This window comes from Heterodontus francisci, chromosome 1 (assembly GCF_036365525.1).
Source record: "Heterodontus francisci isolate sHetFra1 chromosome 1, sHetFra1.hap1, whole genome shotgun sequence".
NCBI lineage: Eukaryota > Metazoa > Chordata > Chondrichthyes > Heterodontiformes > Heterodontidae > Heterodontus > Heterodontus francisci.
Genome location: NC_090371.1, coordinates 268213150 through 268231985, shown reverse-complemented (window position 1 = coordinate 268231985; position 18836 = coordinate 268213150).

Genomic DNA, 18836 nt, shown 5'->3' with positions numbered 1-18836 from the left:
TTGGTGTTCGAATTCTGCAATTTCGTCAAATTTTCCCGTGGACTATAAATCATTTCCTGGAAAACAACCAACTTCTGCTTTCGTACAATGCGTCAGCCTTTCATCGGCCCTCAGAGGCCTTTAATACTTTTCTCTGCCTTGGAATAAATAGCCAGTGGTGGAGGCTAAATCTAATAAAGGAAGCACCAGTGATCTCCCCACACTACTTCACAGTCTTTGCTGAAACCTCTCCTTCAGTGTTTCTCTTTGTCATAAGTAAAATGATTTACACAAAACTTACTGCCAGCTCAGAGTACACAGTAACTCAGCATCTGAAAAACATCATATCGAATCGCAGCTTGAATGGGAGTTAATGTGATCAGTTTGATAGTGCAGCTCAAACGCTGTATCATTTTTGTTGGACAGGGCACTGTGTAGTAATCATCTTTAAATGTGGCTGGCTCCAAGAGAGGCTCCCTTATCCCAGGTCACCAACGGCTCTTTGTTTTGTCTCATTATTTCATGGTGATCCCAAAAAAAACTGCTTGTGGTGAGAATGTCACGGAAATAAAACGCAGAGAATAGTTCCACATTTAGACATCAGATATATCATACTGCTATGCAGGTTATAATTATCCCTGTTTCACTTACCCAGGGGGGAGGCGATGTGTAATATTTCTGGGACTGAGGAACTAGGCATTTCTTTAAGTACATGATTTACTCAACATCTCATTTACTTTTTTTGGTCAAACACAGTTATTTAAAATATAAATCAGCAAACAGTCTAGACTCTGAGGAAATGTAACAGGCAGAAGAGATGGTTCGGTGTCTTAACCCTTTAGACCCTGGCATTTAATTGATTTCAATTTTATACAATCTGTTTTGGGGAGTGGGGGGAGTCAGAGACAGCAAAGGTGCAATACCATAGTTGAGGTAATTCACCTGATGTGTGTTTCGACATTTAAATATTTAAGACCCTCCTGTTTATATTGCCGTCACAAATTAGCATTTGCTGTGAATTTGAAATGGTATCATTCTGAATGATCAGGTTTGACCTTGGTGGGGCTATTTATTCCTCTTCGAATTCATCAGAAAAGACTCCCACCAATTGACCTTGAGTTGCAATTGGCCGGCCTTGTACAGTAGGAGGTTCACATCAGCCTGCTGTATGTGGCCGCTTTTCTGTAGGATAAGAATACTCAGCCTGCGGGTCGTGCTGATAATACCAATGAAACATCAACTATGTCCAGAGAGCTTTAAGTAGAAGCATTTGAAGATCGCATTCAGATTTGGGTCAACCTGGTTCAAATTGATTCCTGTCCTTGCAGGGTCTATAGTACAAATGGGGCTGAAAGCGGGTTGGGTAGGGAAATAAGCTAGAGCTATAAATTCCCCCTTGTCGCATACTCTTAAAAAACTTGTGGCTGAGTATTTTATAACACAAGTGATCACTGGTGTGCTTGTATTTAAGGGGTAAGGTCAGAAGTTAGGGAAGGGGAAGATCTGCTTTCATGATTTCTTTTCCCTAGCACAAATTTTGTGTTTTTCTTTTTACATGTATTATAAATTGCCCTCTTCGTCAGATTTTTTAACAGTCCAACAAAACAAAGCAGAACACAGGGCTGGATTTTGTGCTGGAGGTGGAGCTGTAGGCGCCAGGCTGAAAAGGCAGGGAACCCTGCCTCTGCCTTCCCCCCACCCCCTTCAGAATGATCCTCCAGTCTTTGTGTCAAAGTTGTAGGAGGCGGGATCCCCATCCCTTGACTTTAAAGGGACAGGGATCCCGCCTCCAAGAGCTGCTGGCCAATCACAGAGCCGACAGCTCAGCGGTATCCACATGATAATTCCCACACTTGATCACCAGCTATTGACATGTTCAAAATGGCTGCTATGCACATCTGCATCATTAAATTTAGGCAGTAATATGTTTGTTGAATATTTTGACAATGTCTACTGCCGTATTAAGAATGGTCACTCGTCGAGTTTGACTTGAAGTAGCTGTGAGATGAAGCCGACATTGCACCCCCTTTCATGGCAAGTTTATTCCCCGCACCCCCCCATCATGGCCTTACTCCATATCTGTAATCTGCTTTCAGCCATACAGTCTTCCCCAACTCTCTGTTCTTCTGATTCCAGCCTCTTGTGCAACCCCTTCTATTCTCCCGCAATTGGTACCTTCAGCCACTCTGCATTCCTTTACCTTGCATCTCCCCCTTCCTCCTTTAAGACATCCATAAAATTTGCTGCTTTGACCCAGCTTTTTAGTCACCTGTCCTTCTTTGGCTTGGTATGTTCTACAAGAGGGCTGGTGTGGAGGTTGCAGGCAGGTGTCAATTGCCAAGGCAGCAAGGGGCAACTCAAGTCCAAGCCTTCTAGGATCTATCCATTCATCATTCTTCCTGCTGTTTCAAAGGGTTTTGACACTACCAAGTTGAAAGCATCATATTTGTTGCTGGGTATCTTATGTACCAAAGTGCGTCACAGACAATTAAGTACTATTGCAATATTGGAAACTAATTTTTGTTCCATAACATGTAAGCAGAGATTCCCAATTGCATCTGGAACTTCCAGGGTTCCCTTCTCCCATGGCTCTGTTACACTATGGGGAAGAGCAAAACTAGAGCCCATCAATATAAGATAGTCACCAAGAAATCAAATAGGGAATTCAGAAGAAAGTTATTTACCCAGAGAGTGGTGAGAATGTGGAACTTGCTACCACAGGGAGTGGTTAAAACAAATAGTATAGATGCTTTTAAGGGGAGGCTAGATAACCCATGAGGGAGAAGGGAATAGAGGGTTACACTGATAGAATGAGATGAGGAAAGACTGATGCAACATAAATGAGATGCATGGATCTCAGGTTGATTGAAGATCTCAAGCAGGTTTATTAAATAGCTAACTAATATAAACAGTGCAAAGCTAACTTTTGCAGAACTTGTCTCTTGGTGTTACAGTAGCAAAGTGAGACTGGCATGTAGTCACATGACTGCATCCTGGTACTTGGCTCATGAGCATACGAAGATCTTAAAGGGGCATCACTCCTAAAGGCACAACAATTATCATTTTACTGTTTGTGGGACCTTGCTGTGCACAAAATTGGCTGCTGCATTTCCTTGCATTACAGCAGTGCAAAAAGTATTTTGTTGGTTGTAAAGTGCTTTGGGGCATCCTGAGATCATGAAAGGTACTGCTGATTTTGGCAAAAGCTACTGTTGATTACATCTAAAAATATTGTAGTTTTTAACTAGAAAAATCAAGTATGCATTTTCCAAGTTATAAGAATCTAAAATCCTGCAACTGAAGGGTAAATAAATGTTATATTTAAGTGTATTTTGTGAATTAATAAGCATGTAAGAGTTGAGAAAAAAGCAAACCTCGAGTTTGTTCTGACAATGCCTGGGTGTTGTCAGATCCTATCACAATTTATGTAAGAGCTGGTTGTTGAACTATGAGTTGAAAGAAGAATAAAAGTGTCAATGTTTAAGGGATTCCTTTTTTTGCATGATCAGAATGAAAGCAGCATTAACACCATTTTCAAAAGAACATCAGCCTCAGGACAGTGCAAATTACTTGGAGATACTCATCCTTTCTGAGGCACTCAATTAACTTTATTGAAAGCGTTTTTGTGAATTACTGTTGCCCGAAAGTAAAGCGTATGCCTGAGAACGAAGGAGAAAAGTAACCTTGGCTGCCTTAGACCTTTTGGTTCCTGAATATATTCTCCTTTAATTCAGTGTAACTAAACAAAATTAACATTTTGCGGTTTTGTGCCTTCCCAGATAATTTCATTGGACTTGTCAATGTGTTAGTTCTGGAGGAGGAAGAGGAATTATAGAGGAAGGAGGAGAGGCAAGTGGCACTGGCATGACAGGCGCTGGGCACCAGATTGCAGGAAGACAAGGTACTGTGCCGTGTAACTCGGGCCCAACTACTTTGGGCATGTCAAAAGAGATTTTGCTTTCATCCTTCGTGATGGGCTAATTTGACTACCATCTGTGAGCTTGCGCAGCAAACAGACAGGAACGTGGCCATCCTGAGTCCACCGGCAGGTTGGATCAGGTCGGAGGGAGGAGGCTTTACCAAAATAAAAAAAATTCCTCAGCTGTTTTTTGTCTGGCCTCCATTAAAATTGTCTGGCCTACATTAAAATTCAGGTCAATTACATGAAGAGAAAGTAAGCCTAAGGGAAAGCATTATAAAATCATGCTCCCAAGATGGAGTTTTGCTTTTTGGGAGTGGTTATAGGAATTTGGGCTCATACTTTTCCCCCACTTCCACCGCCCACCCTCCCATGATTTTGGAGAGCTTGCACCTGAATTCCCTATCCCTGCTAAGTGACCCTAAAACAAAATCATAATTGGTATAAATAAGAAAACAACAAATCATAACTGTGATCAGTCCCATTGAGTAAAAATGCACTTATCAAACCACTGTTCAACAATGGCAACAACAATAACTTTCATTTATATAGCTCCTTTAACACAGAAAAATAGAGAAATGTCCCAAGGCATTTCACAGACAGGTAATCAGCCAAAAATGAATGCTGAGCCAAAGAAAGAGACATTTGGAGGGCTGATTAAAAGATTGGTTGAAGAGCTGGGTTTTAAGAAGGATTTCAAAGAAGGACAGGGAGATAGAGAGGCCGAGAGATTTAGGAAGGGAATTGCAGAGCTAGATGCCTGAAAGTATGGCCCCCAATCAAGGGGCGTCAGGAATGGGGTATGCACAGGAGACCAAACTTGGAAAAACATGGACTTCTGAAAGGGTTGTAGGGCTGGAGGAGGTTACATGCCTAGGGAGGCCTCATCCTAGGAGAATGAGAATTTAAATTGGAGCCACTAACCATAGTAGGTCAGAGAGCCTAGGGGAGAAGGGTGTCCAGAGATTTGTGTAGGAGAGGATATGGGTGGCAGATGAGTGGAAGTTTATGAAGGGTAGAGAATGGGAGGCTGGCCAGGAAAGTATTCTAATAATTAAGTCTAAAAGAGACAAAATGGATGAGAGTTTCAGCAGCAAATCTGTAAATAAATCAATTACAACTCATTAAAAATATTTGCATTCCTTCAAAACCTATTAGAAAGCTACCAATTAACAAACAAGAGCTATCACAATACCAATTCATCAAATCACATCCGATGTTTTCCAGCCTCTCTATTTTTCTCTTTCTCAGCCTTTCAGCAGTGATCCTCACTCTGACCTGCTGCTACTCCAGTGAGTTGAATGCCTCTGTCTGCAATAATTTTGAAAGACCAGGAATTCTCATCCATTGCATGCAATCTCCTAGAACAGCAGCATCTGTGTGTCCTTGTACAGGAATCGCAAAAAAGTTAGCATGCAGGTGCAGCAAGTAATGAGGAAGGTAAATGGAATGTTAGCCTTTATTGCAAGAGGGATGGAGTATTAAAGTAGGGAAGTCTTGCTACAACTGTACAAGGTATTGGTGAGACTGCACCGAGAGTATTGTGTACAGTTTTGGTCTCCTTACGTAAGGAGGGATATACGTGCATTGGAACCAGTTCAGAGAATGTTTGCTAGGCTGACTCCTGGGACGAAGGGGGTTGCCTTATGAGGAAAGGTTAAGCAGGTTGGGCCTGTACCCATAGGAGTTTAGAAGAAGGAGAGGTGATCTTATTGAAAATTATAAGATTCTGAGGGGGCTTGTCAGCTTAGATGCTGAGAGGATGTTTCCCCTCATGGGAAATCCACAATTAGGAAGCACAGTTTAAAAATAAGGAGTCTCCCATTTAAGGCGGAGATAAAGAGGAATTTCTTCTCTCAGAGGGTCAATAATCTTTGGAATTTTATTCCCAGAGAGCATTGGAGGCTGGGTCACTGAATATATTCAAGGCTGAGTTTGATTTTTGATCTACAAGGGAATCAAGGGTTATGGGGACCAGTGGAAAAGTGGGGTTGAGACCAGGATCAGACCATTCATAATCTTATTGAATGGCAGAGCAGGCTCGAAGGGCCAAATGGTCTACTCCTGCTCCTATTTCTTATGATGCTTTTAGAAGCATCAGGCACGAGGTGATGGTGGCAAGGGCGGGGGAACGGGGCATCTAGGACTGGCATGAAGGGGTAGACAACCTGGAAGTACTAGCAATGAGTCTACAATTTCATAATCACAGTTTTCCACTGTTCAAATGATCAAATGTTGGGTTTTTTGCAGCTTAATTTATAATAAGATCAGGGCTTACTGCATTTTCAGTGTAACTATATATCAAGTTCTGGACTCGTGGCTTTTTCATAGTTGCCAGCTTTTTTGAAACTATCAATCAACATTGCCCATTTTCAGCTTGGTATGTATGATGCTTGTGAATGGACTGTTAATGAGGCTACCCAGTGTTAACACACCACTATTGGATGTGGAAAAAAGATCACTATGTTCTCCCCCTACAATATACCTCAACCCCAACCTCAGGAGAGCACTCCCTACTTTGTTAGTGTGACAGTTTTTCATTTCCCACCAGCCTACTTATGCCTTCCTTTATGAGACTGCCAATTTAGCGTTGAGTTATAGTTGTGGTGTCTTAATGGCTATGTCACTGGATTATTCAAAGCAATTTAATAGCTTGATTGTGAAAAGTAATTTGAAATCTCTAAATTCTGCAAATGATTGTATTTAAAGTAATGATTCAGATGAGCTCCTATGATGACTCAATGGGAATGTGGGCTGTACAGTAAGTAACTGAGCCATATAGACCAGGAGAGTTCCAATTTCAATTCCTGGTTTGTGCTGAGTTTGTAGATTATAATTGGGTGACAGTCGACTTGCATATTTGGCTGAGGGATGAGAAAAATCAGCCAGAGGTCCTGCTAAACAAAATATGTTTGTGTAGATGCTTGGTTGTGATTCCCTCATGTTTTTTCTCTCTATTCCTATATCTAAGTGTCTATTTATTTTACTAAAATCCTCCCCAAACTAGCATGGCTGAGATCTCAAACTCCGTTTATAGGCATGAATCCACATCTTACAAATTTACCGTGTAGTGAACTTGAGATCTGGTGTGCTATAATAGTGATCCCTCTTATGATAATTCATTCTTCATTCTGGCATTTCAGTGAGGTGAGTTTTAGCCACTAAAAGTTGGCATATTGGATGGCATTTAAGAAAACCCAAAACTCCACAGATGCAACAAGAACCTTTCAAAATATGATTTAAAATCATCCAAATTATTTTCACTCAAACTATAACAAAAATATTTCATTTTCATGGCTTTACCAATCATGCTATTGCATTCTGCCCGGCATTGTGGCGCAGTGGTTAGTTCCGCAGTCTCACAGCTCCAGGGACCCGGGTTCGATTCTGGGTACTGCCTGTGCGGAGTTTGCAAGTTCTCCCTGTGACCGCGTGGGTTTTCGTCGGGTGCTCCGGTTTCCTCCCACAGCCAAAGACTTGCAGGTGATAAGTAAATTGGTCATTGTAAATTGCCCCTAGTGTAGGTAGGTGGTAGGGATTATGGGATTACTGCAGGGTTAGTATAAATGGGTGGTTGTTGGTCGGCACAGACTCGGTGGGCCGAAGGGCCTGTTTCCGTGCTGTATCTCTAAATAGATAAAATAAAATTGCAAGGCATTTTACCACAGCGATAACACTTTCTTTAATATATACAGAGATAACACCATGTGGGCAGGAAATTGTGTGATTGAGAAAAACAGGTCATGTTCAGGTCATCTCCAGTAACCTTTGACATTTGTCATGTTGATTGGAACAACCTTTGAAGACATGTTTAATAAACATCACAGACCTGTGGAGTTTCTTAATGAACTGCAAAATGGATAAGCTACACTTTATAGCCAACATGTCCAGTGCATTATGCCATGGATAGCATGATGTCTCTGTACAGGCTTGTTTTGTAAACTCTGAACCATCATCACATATATCACCGAATAAATAAAAGCCTCTCTTCCAACATGTCTAGTGATAGTGCCTAGTGATTTGGGGAAAAGGCTCATTGACCTCAATCTGAAACAAGGGCTGCAAAATTCAGTTTCAGAGCCCTAGTAGTTTCAGTGCTACAGGTGCTGGTTTCATAGAAAAATGAAGTCCATGCCCTTCCCCCCCCCCCCCTCAGGTTCTTCTAATTCTAGGCCTTCAGCCTCAGGCATCAGTGCCTGGCTGGGCGGCAGTTCTTGGGTATTTGAAAGCATAAAAGCACAAGGGCAAGGTTGGGGGGGAGGAAAGCAAGAGATGCAATGTTACACCATCTGCAGATTGTAAATCATAACACATTGCGAGATGAAGATGAAGTGGGGATTTGAGAAGGTTCATTAGGCAGGAACATACCATCATCCTTGATGGTTTCAGTTCCACCGCTGGCCACAGCTTCAGTCACGGGCACTCGATGATGGCCATCTCCTCAATCGGGGTGAGCATATTGTAGCTGTAGCTGGAACCGCACCCCGCCCCCACCCCTGACGGTTAGCTGCTGCTGCCACCTATTAGGCCACCTTGTGCTGCAAAAGAAAGAGAAGTGTGTCAGTGAGTGTGGTGCAATGTGTTTAGGTGACGTACAGTTGAAGAGCTGGCAGTTTTTGCAAGATGTGAGTGCGTGACTTTCAGTAGTGCTAGGTGTGCGAGGGTGAGGTGAGGCTATGAATGTGAGGTATGAGTTGTGATTGATAGAGATTGTTGGTAGTTGAGTGAAAGGGATGTGGTGAATGGAGCAGTGTGTGAGGCTATATTTCAGTTGGTGGGATATGGCATGTGAGGATGCATTCACTGACCTTGACCACTCATATGAGGTCATTAAACTTCTTTTGGCACTGCATCCAGGTCCTCGGAGCTAAACTGATGGCATGGACCGCAATGGTTACCTGCTCCCACTGGCTTCTCAGTATGTTTCCGGAGAACCACTTGGTCACCTGAGAGAAGAGAACGTCTCTCCTTCTGCCCACCTCCTGCCTCCATGGCCTCCAGCACAGCATTCAAGAACTTTAGAAAATGATTTCTGAACTATTGTTCCAACTTTGTAGCTTCTTCCTGGTTTTCCACTTTTATTTAACCATTTTCAGCCCCTGTTGCAGTCAGAATGCACCTCACCTTTAAGAGGTGCCATCTGGCTTTAAGTATTACAGATTAGCTTTAAGTGGTGCTAGTCTCACATGAACTTGGGCCCCTTGCTTAGGTGTGCAGCCACTCAGTGGCATGTTTCGCACTGGACTGCATGCCACAATCATTATAATTAGCAGGCAGCTTGAAGTTTTGCTTGCTGCCTGCATCACTTTGAAAGGGCATGGGTTAATTGCAGATCAGGCCCACACCCTTTTTCGGGAGATATCTAACTTAGCCCTCGAGATGTTTTGGCAGTACCTTGAAGAACTGCTTTCAAATTGTAGACGAAAACAGAATATGCCTGAAATACTCAGCAGGTTAGGCAGCATCTGTGGAGAGAAAAACAGAGTTAATGGCCAGAATTTTACATTGTGCGGGCGGCCCCATCCATCGGTCGAAAAGTCGGTGGTGAGCCCACTTCTGCCAGGCCTGGGGAGCCATGCTGGGATTTTTCGCTCCCCAGGCCCTTAATTGGACTTGGGCAGGACTTCCACCTTCTTGAGGCTGTAAGTCCTGTCTGATGGAGCTGATGGCCAATCAGCGGGCTGGCAGCTCCTAGTCCCAGCAGCGCAACCAGGGGCAGTGGCCACTGCTGGGACTACACCCAACCCTTGGAAGCAAGATGAAGAATGGCCCTGGAACAATGGTAAGTTTTTGGGGCCTCGCCGGGGACAATCAGCTGGGCCCCGCTGAGGTAAGGGGGGGGGCGTGTCAGTTAGAAGAGGGGAGGGAAGTGTTGTGCAATGGGGCCAGTAGGGACTTTGGGAGCGGCCCTCCGTGGGGCACAGGATGCCCGATCAGGAGGGCACCCCCCACCCCCAGCCCGCAAGGAGGCCACCAGGTTTTACCTGGCAGTGTCTGGGGCCTTTGCCATCTGGCTGCTGCGGGTAAAATACCAGCGGCGGTGGAAGGAGGCCCTTAAGGGGCAGTTATTTGGCCATTTAAAGGCCTTGATTAGCCTGGGACGGGCAGGCCATTTCTCACCGCTGTCATCCCGTGTAAAATTGCAGTGGGGGTGGGAAGGTGTCAGGAACAATTTTATGGTCCCCCACCACCAGCCCGCTCACTGGGGGGGGGCCGTATAATTCAAGCCAACATTTCAGCTCTGTGACCTATCATCAAATTTTAGACATGGTGGGGTGGATTTTATAGAGGCCTTAACATCAAGATCTGTGGCGTGGGGGGCATGAAGATGGCCCGGGATGAGACCCGCCACGGACCTTGACATTGGCAGGGCCCGGCCCGGTATTTCCAGTGGAGGTGACGCCTTGTGGTGGCCCCCTGCCACTCGGCAATGAGACCGCCATTTAAATATTTAAATAAATTAAGTTACTTGAATCAATGAGTCTCCCATCGCCTCCTGAAGTAACGCCACGATCTTCACTCCAGCGGCCGGCACTCCCACACCTTCTGTCCCCGTCCGGGGAAATGAGGCGCAACACTGGTGAGGAGGGGAGAGGAAGTAAGTTTCTCAGTGGAGGACAGGGTCAAATACACGTCATGGGTGTAGGGGATGGTGGGAAGGGTTATAAGTTAAAGTTCGTGCAGTTTGGGGTGGGGTGGGCGAAGGTCAGATTGTGAAGGTAAGTGTTTTGGCTGGAAGAGCAAATAATTAATTTAATTAATATTGGGGGTTGGGAGAGGGGCAAAAGAAATGTATTTATTTATTTGAATTCAATTTCAACTTAAACATTTAAATCTCCCAGTAGGGCTGACAGCCCTTTAAAAATGGTGTCAGCGCCTGCGCACAGGCAGCTGACGCCATTGCTGGGGACGGACAGCCTACTCCCTCCATGTGATTGAGGGGGACGGCCTGCCCGGCTATTTAAATGAGCTGCCACGCTTGGAATCGTGTTGGTTCATTGGCGTGCATCCTGCACTGACGGGCTGCCATTTCTTTTGCCCGCCGCCGATTTCGGCAGCGGGCTTATAGAATTCAACCCGGTCACTCTGAAACGAAGGCGATGTCACCCACTCTATGGGAGGAATCTTATGCCCTTTTAAAAATAACCACGGGTTCGGTCCATTTCTGGGTCCCAACCCCACACTTCCTGCCAGCATGCCCACTTGTGAGATCGTCCCGGAGGTGGCCAATGAAGAGGCTGCCTCTGGATCCATTGCCCAATTAAGCACAGCGGCTGGTTTCCTAAGGCTGCATGCCCTTCCGGAAGCATGGGCCTGTTCCCCTCTGTACTTACTTCCGTATCTACAGGAAGGGTGATATTGTTGACATCAAGGGCACAGGCACTGTTCAAAAGGGCATGCCCCATAAATGTTACCATGGCAAGACTGGAAGAATTTATAATGTTACCCAGCATGCTGTAGGCATTATTATCAACAAACAAGTCAAGGGCAAGATCCTCGCCAAAAGAATTAACGTGCGTATTGAGCACATCAAGCATTCAAAAAGCAGGGACAGCTTTCTGCAGCGTGTGAAAGAGAATGAGGAGGCACAAAGAGCGGCTAAGGAGAAGGGGACCTGGGTTGAGCTGAAGCGCCAGCCTGCTGAGCCCAGAAAGGCACACTTTGTACGAACCAAGTCTAACAAGCCACAGTTGCTGGAACCAATTCCATATGAGTTCATGGCATAATTTTGCCATCAAATCAAATAAATATTCTATGTCTCAAAAAAAAGAATGGGGACCACCAATGTGCCTCCAGCTTTTAAATTTTTTTTCCAGTGGTCACAGCCACCACAGTATGGCCAGTGGCTGCAGCTGTGGCCTGCTGATCAATGTTGCTAGAGTCCATTATTAAGGAAGAAATAGCAGGACATTTATTTATTTAAAAAAAAATTTATTTAGAGATACAGCACTGAAACAGGTTATTTGGCCCACTGAGTCTGTGCCGACCAACACCATCCATTTATACTAACCCTACAATAATCCCATATTCCCTACCAGTCTTTGGCTGTGGGAGCAAACCAGAGCACCCAGCGAAAACCCACGGGGTCACAGGGAGAACTTGCAAACTCCGCACAGGCAGTACCCTGAATTGAACCCGGGTCCCTGGAGCTGTGAGGCTGCAGTGCTAACCACTGCGCCACTGTGATATAGAAAAGCTTAACGCAATCAAACAGAGTCAACATGGTTTTGTGAAAGGGAAATCATGTTTGACAAATTTGCTAGGGTTCTTTGAGGATATAACAAGCAGAGTTGATAAAAGGGAACTGGTAGATGTAGTTTTTTTTTATTCATTCATGGGATGTGGTGAGCTGCCTTCTTGAACCGCTGCAGTCCATTTGGGGTAGGTATACCCACAGTGCTGTTAGGAAGGGAGTTCCAGGATTTTGACCCAGTGACAGTGAAGGAACGGCGATATAGTTCCAAGTCAGGATGGTGTGTGACTTGGAGGGGAACTTGCAGGTGGTGGTGTTCCCATGTATTTACTGCCCTTGTCCTTCTAGTTGGTAGAGGTCGCGGGTTTGGAAGGTGCTGTCTAAGGAGCCTTGGTGCATTGCTGCAGTGCATCTTGTAGATGGTACACACTGCTGCCACTGTGCGTTGGTGGTGGAGGGAGTGAATGTTTGTAGATGGGGTGCCAATCAAGCGGGTGTATTGAGATTTCCAGAAGGCATTCGATAAGGTGCCACATAAAAGATTATTGCTCATGGTATTGGGAGTAATGTATTAGCATGGATTGAGGATTGATTAACTCACAGAAGACAGAGTTTGGATTAATGGGTCTTTTTCAGGTTGGAAAGACATAACAACTGGAGTGCCACAACGATCAGTCCTAGGACCTCAATTATTTACTATCTATATTAATGACTTGGCGGAGGGGGCAGAGTGTAAAATATCCAAATTTGCTGACGATACAAAAATAGGTGGGAGGGCATGTTGTGATGAGGACAAGGGGATATAGATAAATTGAGTGAGTGGGCAAAAACTTGGCAGATGGAGTTTAATGTAGGAAAGTGTGAGGTCATGCACTTTGGTAGGTAGAATCAAAAGGCAGACTATTATTTAAATGGAGAGAGACCTCAAAAATGTACAGCACAGGAGGGATCTGAGTGTTCTTGTACATGAAACAAAAAGGTTAGCATACAGGTGAAGCAAGTAATTAAGAAGGCAAATGGAATTTTGACCTTTATTGCTAGGGGTTTGGAGTTTAAAAATAGGGAAGTCTTGTTACAACTGTACAGGGTGTTGGTGAGGCTGCACCTGGAGTACTGTGTACAGTTTTGGTCCCTGTATTTAGGAAAGGATACACTGGCATTGGAGGCAGTTCAAAAGAGATTCACTAGGCTGATTCCTGGGATGAAGGGGTTGACTTACCAAGAACGGCTAAACAGGTTAGGCCTTTATTCATTAGAGTTTAGAAGAATGTGGCATGATCTTATTGATACATACAAGATTCTGAGGGGGCTTGACAAGATAAATGTTGAGAATATGTTTCCACTAGTGGGGGAATCTCGAACTAGAGGACATAGTTACAGAATAAGAGGAAACTCAGTTAAAACTGAGATGCAAAGAAATTTCTTTTCTCAGAGGGTAGTGAATGTCTGGAATTCTCTACCCCAGAGAGTTGTGGAGGCTAGATCACTGAAAGTATTTAAAGAGGAGGTAGATAGATTTTTGAAATATCGGGGAGTTGAGGGCCATGAGGAGCTGGCACAAAAGAGGAGTTGAGATCTGGGGCAGATCAGCCATGATCTTATTGAATGGCAGGGCAGGCTTGAGGGGCTGAATGGCCTACTCCTGCTCCTATTTCTTATATTCTTATGTTCTTATGAAAGAAAAATGGATGGAGGCAGATGGCCACCGATAGATGTGAACAGTGAAGAGCTCCCTTGGAAGCTGACTGCCCAGGAACCTTGGGTTCCTGGTGACAGTCAATCTGCCCCTTGATGCAGAGCTCAATACACGCATAGGGAAAGCAGCTACCACCTTTGGCTGACTCGTGAAACACTTTTGGGATAACACCAAGCTGACCCTCAGGACCAAGCTGACGGTTTATAAGGCCTGTGTTCTCAGTACCTCATTGTATGACTGTGAAACACGGCCGACTTAAAGAAAGAAAAGAAGCTCAATAATTTCCATCTATGCTGTCTGCAGCACATTATGGGTATATCTTGACAGGACAAAATCACAAATACAGCAGTCCTCTCAAAGGCAGAGCTCCCAAATATGTTGGCACTAATCAAACAGAGGCAACTTCGGTGGATCAGACACGTCTGCAGGATGGAAGACTGTCGCATACCCAAGGACCTTCTGTTTAGTGATGTAGCTGGGGCCAGATGACCAGTGGGGCACCCAAAGCTCTACTTCAAGGATGCTTGCAATTATGACATGAAGGCCCTAAATATCAACTATCGCACTTGGGAGTCACTATCTGGCGAAAGAGAGAAATGGCGACACATCCTGTGGACCGGAGTGCATTATCATGATGATCAGTTGCTACAGCAGCTTGGCAACAGGCGCCAACGTCAAAAACAACTTACAGCGTCACTTGGCAGCTTCTCATGCGGCACTTGTGGCAGAACCTGCCTCTCAAGGATTGGCCTTTACAGCCATCAGCAAAGGTGCACCGAGAGAAGACACTCCACCTAAATGGATTTATTTATTTTATTTATTTAGAGATGCAGCACTGAAACAGGCCCTTCGGCCCACCGAGTCTGTGCCGACCAACAACCACACATTTATACTAACCCTACACTACCCCCATATTTTCTACCACATCCCCACCATTCTCCTACCACCTACCTACACTAGGGGCAATTTACAATGGCCAATTTACCTATCAACCTGCAAGTCTTTTTTGGAGGTGGGAGGAAACCGGAGCACCCGGCAGAAACCCACGCAGACACAGGGAGAACTTGCAAACTCCGCACAGGCAGTACCCAGAATCGAACCCGGGTCGCTGGAGCTGTGAGGCTGCGGTGCTAACCACTGCGCCACTGTGCCACCCACTAATTTGTTTGCTGCATGTCCGTCATCTTTTGTAGATGGAAGGATACCAACCAACCATGAAGACAAGCATGGTCCCATTGAGAATACACTAACAATTCTCTTTCTGGGAAGATTTTTGTTATTGTAAAACTTTTGATGGACCATGTTTATGTCAAACAAACTGATTTGGAGTCATCAAAATAGGCATGGTTAAAAAAAATGCTGCTTAGAATAACATTTATATGGCCTGACAATGTAGATCTCACTGTTGGACACATAACCTTACAAACAAACCATTTCTAAATGAGTGATTGAATTTGTTAATGATATACCGTAATTGTAACTTATTTTTCCATTTCATATCTTACACTTGGCATCAAGCTGATCAGTTGCATTAGCTAATTCTGTTCACAGTGTCTGACCCTTGGAGAAATCCTTAAGTTTATTTGTGTTGTTGGGTTCTGTGTGCATCGCAGTAACTGAGGTCCTTCCGGGTATTTAAAAAACATCTTTTTACTTCCCCAGTAAATATATCTGAATGATTGCCATTCTTTTTTATTTTTCTGTTTTTCCATGCACTAGAAAGATCACCACAATTAGACGGAAAATCTTCAGCCGGTTTGTCACAGGCAGAAAGCTAACTGTTCACTTATTTTGAGGGTAATTGTATTTTCCGGCTCAGTGAACAAGTACACAGCTCAGTGGCAGTAACCCACAGCAAGAAGTGGTTCATTCAAAAACCCAGGCTCTGGGTTGGGTTTGAGGAATTGGGCCGTCCTTGAAGCAGAAAGGATTTTCTCTTCCCTCCTGGGTAACTTACACTACTCTTAAACATGTAAGTTTGCCTGCAGTCCCTTTCATCAGCGCGGTAATCCCATTACTGACAAATGAAGATGTAATCACAGTTTATTCAGCCTTCATTTGCAGGCCTCATCCTTTATTATCTGTGACAGAATAGATGCTGCAATTGGCTGCAACTGATTTGCCATCCCCCTGTGGTGATATCAAGAAAATAAAAATCGAAACAAAAGCTGGAGGATAATATTATCACCAACAAAAGAGAATTTATTTCACAACCCTTAGCTATGGTTTGGCCCCAAGCCAATGAAGTGACATGTGACTTGAATTATGTGAAACACTTTCTTCTCCCCCTTTAGTGTTACAAATATCATGAGCTGCTTTGCAGACGATAGTGATTTTTTTTTTCTCATGCATAATAATCCACAGGGTAAATTCTTCAAAGAAAGACTCCCCTGCATTTGCTAGGTAGCAATTTTCTGATTGAGGTAATAAGACACAAATTATATGATGTGCATGCTAAAGGCTCCATTGTGTAACACTACTGGCTTTTCCTTAATCCAGTACCTCTAACACCCTCAAACAAAACTTTGATGTCCTAAAATTGTTTAAGATTTTATGCCTTGTGAAGATTAGGAAACTGTGCTGAATTGAACTTTAAGCACTGAGGCTTTTTATCTCCTTTTTATTTTAGCCCATTTTAGTAGAACATATTACTATTATATATCAGAAAACTGATATAGTTAAACATAGCTTGAAAACCATAATGGGAAAGGTACTTTATAGTACAATAAATAGCCCCAAGCATAGACAGCACCACCCGACTTGCTGAATAAAGCAACAATTAGCTCTTCAAGGCATTAGTCCTTATTATAACATATTTCATTACCAATTTTTTTTTTTGATCAATTGTCCGATTGAAAGTTAAGCTTCCCTTTTTGTACTCAGGGTTACTGGCTCCACACGTTAACCATCTGATAAGTTTCCATGTCAAAACGTTGATGTCTTAATTGCCGTGCATTTTTTTTCAAACAAGCACATGCAGGTTAATGAACAAGAAATAACCGAGAAGTGTTTAAAGGGACATTGTTATAGGGTTAGGGAATTGACTGAGCATTTCCTATAACAAAATAAGCCACTTGCATCAATGCAGTGCCTTTAACATAGTAAAAGTCCCACTTTACAGGGAAAATGTAGACCCTAAACAGTGGATATAAGGGGAAGTGATCAAAGACATAGTCAAATAGGTAAGTTAGGAGTAGGCCATTGAAGATGGGAAGAGAGGTACCAAGGTGCAGAAGTTAGGGAAGAGCCATCTTGAGTGTAGAGCCAAGACAGCTGAAGTGATGGTGGAGTGGGGGTTGGGTGTGTGTGGGGAGAGGGAAGAAGCAAGACTGCAGAGGAGGCCAAATTTGGAAAGGTTGACTGTTTACACTGGCACATAGAGGTGGAGAAGGTTGTAAAAGTAGCATGGCATGGCCATAGGGGAGTTTGTAAACATGGACAAGGATTTTAAGTTCGATGTATTGAGAAATGGGGACGCAAGGAATGATTAGCGAATAAGCCATAGTGGAGGTGAGAACAAATTGCAGTTTATGTAGGATGAAGCTGAGAGGCTGGTAAGGAGGGCACTGGAAGACTTGATTGCTGCAGCGTAAGCTAAACATTTGAGTGCATAATGCTATAGGAGAGGAGTAGGCAGGCATGGTTATGGGAAGGATATCTGGCTCAAATGGGATACTGAGGTTACGCAATGTTGGGTTCAGCCAGAACTAGTAGAAAAGTAAGAAGGAAGACTTGCATTTGTATCATGCCTTTAACAAGCTCAGTATAATCCCACAGCACTTTACAGTCAACAAAGTATTTCTGAAATGTAGTCACTGATGTAATGAGAGAGTAACAAGGGAAATGCATGGAACTGAGAGCATTGGAGGGGAGCAGGAACAGAATGGCTGAAGTCCAGCCAACGTCCATCTGGTTGGAGAAAGCTCTGGCTCATCTCGCACATTAACGGTCAAATGATCAGACATAGAAATGGCCAAAATGGAAACATTTCCTTGTTAGCAATCTGGGGGAAATTTGCAACGCCTCAAAAATAACTCTCATGCAAATGTTAAAGACACACCAGCAGTGGCATGCTGTACACCCTTTCCTTTTTAAAAAACCCAGAAAAATGTGATATTGATGCCAAAGGTCCTTTAACACCCATGGATTTCAGGTTATATCTTTAGTGTAGTTTCAAGGTTGTAAAATAAAGTCAAAAAGGGACATTTTTTTAAAAATGCAGAGAATGTTTATCAATGTATGTAGGCTGCTGAGTTACCATTTTACATGTGACCTTTGACAGACTCAGCTAAAACATTTTCTCTTTCAGGCAATGATCGTCCTTCTATATGTTTCCTTCTTTTTAACCTCTGCGAGTGTGAGTGTGATTTTGCAAAGATTTCACTTAGAACATAACAGTTTTGAAGGCACGTGCCCAACAGCAAGAAAAAAGAAAGTTATTTTCATAGGAGGGCAAGCAGATCATTAATGCCTGTAGTGCAACATTATTCGCAGAGAGAGAAGCGCTCTCAATCTCATGGGGAGTCTTACACTTTCATCTCTACTTATATGGAAGCGTATTTAAAGTAATAATCGATCATAAACCACTAGTGAGCTTGTTTAACAATCCACATAACAAACCACCCACTCGAATAGAACGTTGGATACTGGAGCTACAAGAGTTCAAGTTCCAAGTTAAGTTTAAGCCAGGCTAGCTCAACCCAGTGGACTATCTTTTGCGATATCTGCTGCTGACAGTCAGTCCTACTAGTCGTGAGGAAAAGGTTGCTGAACAACATCTTAACTACATAAGCATAAATGTGTTGCCAAAGTCACTAAAACTAGCCAACATCAAAGCAGCAACAAAACAAGATGAGGCTTTGCGACTATGTGTGAAAGCTATGGAATCACGAAACTGGAAAGACGTGATCGAGAAATCGGATAGAAACGAAATCGCTCACGCACTACAAGGTCGACACAATGTTCTTAATGAGCTCACTGTTACAATCACATCTGATCTCACATTACGCAACAACTGTATTGTCATTCCACACTCATTGAGGGAACGT